This window comes from Salvelinus sp. IW2-2015, linkage group LG16 (assembly GCF_002910315.2).
Source record: "Salvelinus sp. IW2-2015 linkage group LG16, ASM291031v2, whole genome shotgun sequence".
NCBI lineage: Eukaryota > Metazoa > Chordata > Actinopteri > Salmoniformes > Salmonidae > Salvelinus > Salvelinus sp. IW2-2015.
In genome coordinates this window covers 9,598,022-9,604,021 of record NC_036856.1, presented here as the reverse complement: position 1 = coordinate 9,604,021, position 6,000 = coordinate 9,598,022, and the positions used below count along the sequence as shown (strand labels likewise).

The window sequence follows — 6,000 nt, the reverse complement described above, 5'->3', positions numbered from 1 at the left end:
GAAATGAGAGAGAACGAAAAACAAAGAGATGGAAACAGACAGAGCATTACAGAGACATAGTTGAAAGAGTAACAAGCTGCTCCACTGACTTGGAGTTGTTGATGGTCTCCAGGCTCGTGGCAGCCACGCTGGCAAGGGCATTCCTGTAGAGGGCCTCCAGGTCCAGCAGCCTGCGGTGGTCCTGGGTGTGGGTGGAGTGGCGCCGAGACAGTGGGGGCAGCAGTATTGTCCCCGAGAAACGCCGCCGCACTGCATAGCTGAGGTTGGCCGTGGGTAGAGAGTCCCTCAGACTCTGTGGAGGAAACAAAATACTATCAGAGGACAGGTATTCTGATCAATTATATAATCGTTTTAGAAAGGATTTTTGACATATTTCTATTGACATTTCTGTACGCAAGGGATATTATTTAGCTAAGTTTCAGGAAAAGCAATCACTTAGATTTTTTATTTTATTGTTGAGTAAAATATCAAGGGAATTTGGGAACTCTATGAACATCTACATCTGGCGGGAAAACTTGAGACAGAATTAATACCTTGTCCAGGATATCACAATGTTGTTGCATTTATGAGAAGCTAAAACTCATGAAAAGCTAAAATGTAATTTCTTTGGACCACAAAGTAATACAATTCTCAATGTAAGATCCACTGCAGCTAGGTTACAGCGTCCTGACAAATAGCATGACAACACTCAGACACTAAACAATGGATTCTCACAACAGGGCAATAACTGCAAGTGTTAAATGTATCAACTCAACTGGAACCAGTGAATGTAACAGGCCTCTGTGTATACATGTGGGACAACAAGGCTCAGAGAATGAGTTGATGTGATGTGTCAGACCATTTCAAAAGTGTGACATAAGTTCAACACAAAAAGCCTCACACATGAACACATCTTCACCCAATGCCAAAAACACAATTACCAGAGTGACAAAGTGGACTCAGCTCAATACATACATTTCCTAATTATTGAGTGCACTAACCCAAACCATGATTGACTGGTCTCCTTGTGTTCTAAGGAGTGAGAATTCAGAGACCGGACGAGTATTGATTCCTGCCTTGTTGTTAACACCTGAGGCCTGTATGGTAAACTGCCTTAAGCCTGGCATTCATCTAGTTTCCCATCAATGAAGGGTTTTAAAGTGAAGTCAAGCCATCTGTGTGAGTTTGTGGTGTACCCATTTAGATTTTTTTTGGGGGGGGGGGTTGTCCAAAAAGTTACATATTGCAGCTTTAAAGCGGTAATTCATATTTAATATGTGTTTGATGAGTTCGATACAATTCCATTTATTCCGTTCCAGCCAATACTATGAGCCCCTCCTCCCCAATTAAGGTACCACCAACCTCCTGTGCTAAACAGTGCACGGGTTAAATTGGCTGGTGTGAAGTAGCCTGCCAGAATATACTATTCCATTTCTACTGCGCCATCTGGATATATTTGTACCTGGTGTTATTTTGAGCCTGTGGTTGCAAAATACGAACATAAGGAGGGGAAATACATAGATATGTCTAATTCAGTATATTCTTGCTTTGAGAAGTTGAGATTGGTTGCAATTAAAATGAATAGAAATGAAAAACAGCACTTTCTTCTGAAACTCGTCAGCCTATTCTTCTTCTGAGAAATGAAGGCTATTCCATGCGAGAAATTGCCAAGAAACTGAAGATCTCGTACAACGCTGTGTACTACTCCCTTCACAAAACAGCTCAAACTGGCTCTAACCAGACTAGAAATAGGAATGGGAGGCCCTGGTGCACAACTGAGCAAGAGGACAAGTACATTAGTGTCTAGTTTGAGAAACAGACGCCTCACAAGTCCTCAACTGGCAGCTTCATGAAATAGGACCCGCAAAACACCAGTCTGAACGTCAACAGTGAAGAGGCGACTCTGGGATGCTGGCCTTCTAGGCAGAGTTCCTCTGTCCAGTGTCTGTGTTTTTTTGCCCATCTTAATATTTTCTTTTTATTGGCCAGTCTAAGATATGGCTTTTTCTTTGCAACACTGCAAAACTCTAAAACAAGTTTTAATGACTCCAACCTAAGTGTATGTAAACTTCCGACTTCAACTGTATATTTTTGTCTGCCCTACCATCCCATCCTCTTCCTTTTCCTACACACAATCAAGATCAAATGTTGTATTTCAAATAATTAATTTGTATTGCCTGCATTTCAGAACATACATCACGTCAGACAATTGTCCACAACGTACAAGAATATATAAAAAAATGTAAATGGCACCCCGAAACAAATCCATATTGTTTGTGTTATTTCATAAGATAATAATCAATCCTATCTTATGAAATCTTAAAATGGATGTATATTATTTCATGAACCCAACAGTCCAAACATCAGACTAAAGCCTCAGCTGGACTTGATGTTCACACTCAGATTGCAATCTGATAAAAACAAAGCATGAGAGCGTGTGACACTGTCGTAAGTGGTATTAACACAGATACAGTTGAAGTCGGAAGTTTACATACACTTAGGTTGGAGTCATTAAAACTTGTTTTTCCACTCCACAAATTTCTTGTTAAAAAACTATAGTTTTGGCAAGTCGGTTAGGACATCTACTTTGTGCATGACACAAGTAATTTTGCCAACAATTGTTTACAGACAGATTATTTCACTTATAATTCACTGTATCACAATTCCAGTGGGTCAGAAGTTTACATACACTAAATTGACTGTGCCTTTAAACAGCTTGTAAAATTCCAGATAATGATGTCATGGCTTTAGAAGCTTCTGATAGGCTAATTGACATCATTTGAGTCAATTGGAGGTGTACCTGTGGATGCATTTCAAGGCCTACCTTCAAACTCAGTGCCTCTTCAATTGACATCAAGGGAAAATCAAAAGAAATCAGCCAAGACCTAAGAAAAAAAATAGTAGACCTCCACAAGTCTGGTTCATCCTTGGGAGCAATTTCCAAACGCCTGAAGGTACCACGTTCGTCTGTACAAACAATAGTACGCAAGAATAAACACCATGGGACCATGGAGCCGTCATACCTCTCAGGAAGGAGACGCGTCCTGTCTACTAGAGATGAACGTACTTTGGTGTGTAAAGTGTCAATCAATCCCAAAACAACAGCAAAGGACCTTGTGAAGATGCTGGAGGAAACAGATACAAAAGTATCTATATCCACAGTAAAACTAGTCCTATACCGACATAACCTGAAAGGCCCCTCAGCAAGGAAGAAGCCACTGCTTCAAAACCAGGATAAAAAAGCCATACTACGGTTTGCAACTGTACATGGGGACAAAAGACCGTACTTTTTGGAGAAATGTCCTCTGGTCTGATGAAACAAAAATAGAACTGTTTGGCCATAAAAGGGGGATGCTTGCAAGCTGAAGAACACCTTCTCAACCAGGAAGCACGGAGTGGCAGCATCATGTTGTGGGGGTGTTTTGCTGCAGGAGGGACTGGTGCACTTCACAAAATAGATGGCATCATGAGGAAGGACAATGATGTGGATATATTGAAGCAACATCTCAAGACATGAGTCAGGAAGTTAAAGCTTGGTCGCAAATGGGTGTTCCAAATGGACAATACTTCCAAAGTTGTGGCAAAATGGCTTAAGGACAACAAAGTCAAGGTATTGGAGTGGCCATCACAAAGCCCTGACCTCAATACTATAGAACATTTGTGGACAGAACTGAAAAAGAGTGTGAGAGCAAGGAGGCCAACAAAGCTGACTCAGTTACACCAGCTCTGTCTGGAGGAATGGGCCAAAATTCTACTTATTGTGGGAAGCTTGTGGAAGGCTACCCGAAAGGTTTGACCCAAGTTAAACAATTTAATGGCAATGCTACCAAATACTAATTGAGTGTATGTAAACTTCTGACCTACTGGGAATGTGATGAAAGAAATAAAAGCTGAAATAAGTCATTCTCTCCACTATTATTCTGACATTTCACACTCTTAAAATAAAGTGGTGATCCTAACTGAACTAAAACAGGGAATATTTACTAGGATTAAATGTTAAGAATTGTGAAACTGAGTTTAAATGTATTTGGCGAAGGTGTATGTAAACTTCCGACTTCAACTGTATGTCTCTCAGACAGTGCCAGAGCACTGAACAAAAATATAGATGCAACATGTAAAGTGTTGGTCCCATGTTTCATGAGTCTAAATAAAATCTCAGAAATGTTCCATAGGCAAAGAAAATCCAGTGCCCCAAGCAATGTCCCTTGCTCCAATGCCTGTCCACTAATGACCGTAAACACCTGTGAGCAGTCCCCAAGAGCCAACATAAATGGATAGGGTTTCGGTCACCGCCATGTTGGTCCCAACCTGTCAGATAGAAATCATTCGACTTTAGAATGAGGACTTTTACAAATCATGGAGGCACACGGACAATGCCATCACACAATTTATTTTGTCTACTATTTAACCATTTACACATCAATATAAACACCCAATCCTAATGTGATGCCTACATTTTCCATTCATTTGGGGCTGAGGCTCATTTACACAATGTCTTAGAGTGTGCAGTTCACCGATTTTGGTATGCTGTTCCTGTCATTCAAGGTTTACAAATGCTATCATCTAATTTCTCCAACAATCTCCATATGCCTATCCACGATTTAAAAAAGTACAGGCTGCAAGTCAATTAAGAACTTTCTGGACTTTTGGAAGCTGGGTCAGAATTCATCCTGCCAATCTTGTAGACTGGTGTTGGGAGGACCATTGTCAAAAGTCTTAAAGCGGTGTCACCTTGTGTATCTGGAGAGAAGAATGTTTAGTGAATATTGTTTCAGACTAAAAACTAATGAGCATATGAGGTTCCACCAGCAGGGCTATTTCAAACTATACCTGCAATTCAAAGAGAAAATCTTGGGCCTGCTTCTCTCAGCTGGCGAAGCAAAGTTTTTTTTGTCCTTTAAGACCGCAATCCAGTTCTCAGTGAGTTTCCCCGAGCAGTCTYGGTTTAAAACGGAGAAGTCCTGAGCAATCTGTAGTAAAGCAGACAAACAATTTATTTTCCATTGCAGTTAGTCATTAACTTGGCTAACACCTAACTCTCTAAGTCCTCCTGACCTCAGTCTGGAATGGCTCTTTGATGTTGTCGGCACTATGCGTCAATAATGAAGGGAGCTGTGCTTTTACTGATTGGCTCTCCACTGTGTCTTTCTCACACAAACACCAACAGCCACACTCAGCCCCCTTCTATAACAATGGTTGGATTTTCAAATCCAAAACAATGAGAGATCTGAGAGATCTCAACCCGAGGAAAAAAAAAACATTTGAGAGAACCAATCAAACCCTGTTGCACAATGAATTTAATTTAGAATTAATTGAATAGTTTGTGCTCAATACACTGTCAAATGTGAGGGCAGCCCAGATGACCGAGTGAAGAACAACATCCGGCCGAAAACCAAGCAGCGGAATACTACCATTCGGTCTGGTCCTCTGAGCCATCTGGATTGCGATCTATTTCACGTACTCCGCAAATTCGATTGCCGGCCAGATGTTGTTCTTCACCCACTCGGTGAGCTGGGCTGCACTCTCACATTTGACAATGTTTTGAGCACAAAGTATTAAATTAATTATAAATTCCTTTTTAACAATCAGTTTTCAAAATACACAACATGTACCTAGCAAGATCTGGCTACTGCTCAAGCTTGGTGTGTCGCTTTGTGTGTCTACAGTCCTATGTATTCACATGTGTGTCCCGAGGACCTCCCCTTGTGTGTAAAAAGGTGGCGTTTACAGAATACTCACTGCTTGTTAGTCTTTCGTGTTCTGATTTAACTTCAGGCTATAGTCGAGTCGTCCAAAAGCAAGAGCGTTTCCTGTTCTATCTACTCCGTTGCAGAAGAGAAAGGGGGTACCTAGTCAGTTGTAAAACTGAATTCATTCATCCAAAATGTGTCTAATGCAATTAACCCAACCCCTCTAAATCAAAGAAGTGAGGGTAGGCTGCTTTAATTTGACATCCACGTCTTCGATGCCCGACCTCTGCATTTAAGTACAGAAATAAAAACATGTTAGAAACATCGCTAG

The 6,000-nt window shown here is 40.9% G+C and overlaps 1 long non-coding RNA gene across 1 annotated transcript in view; it reads right to left on the bottom strand.

Moving 5' to 3' along the window:
* Positions 1–210: 210 nt before the first annotated feature.
* Positions 211–6,000, bottom strand: part of LOC111975286 (uncharacterized) — a 46,458-nt gene continuing 40,668 nt past the window's right edge. Inside the window, exon 6 of the long non-coding RNA XR_011481146.1 lies at positions 211–292. This is a non-coding gene — a long non-coding RNA (uncharacterized lncRNA). The remainder of the gene's footprint in view (positions 293–6,000) is intronic.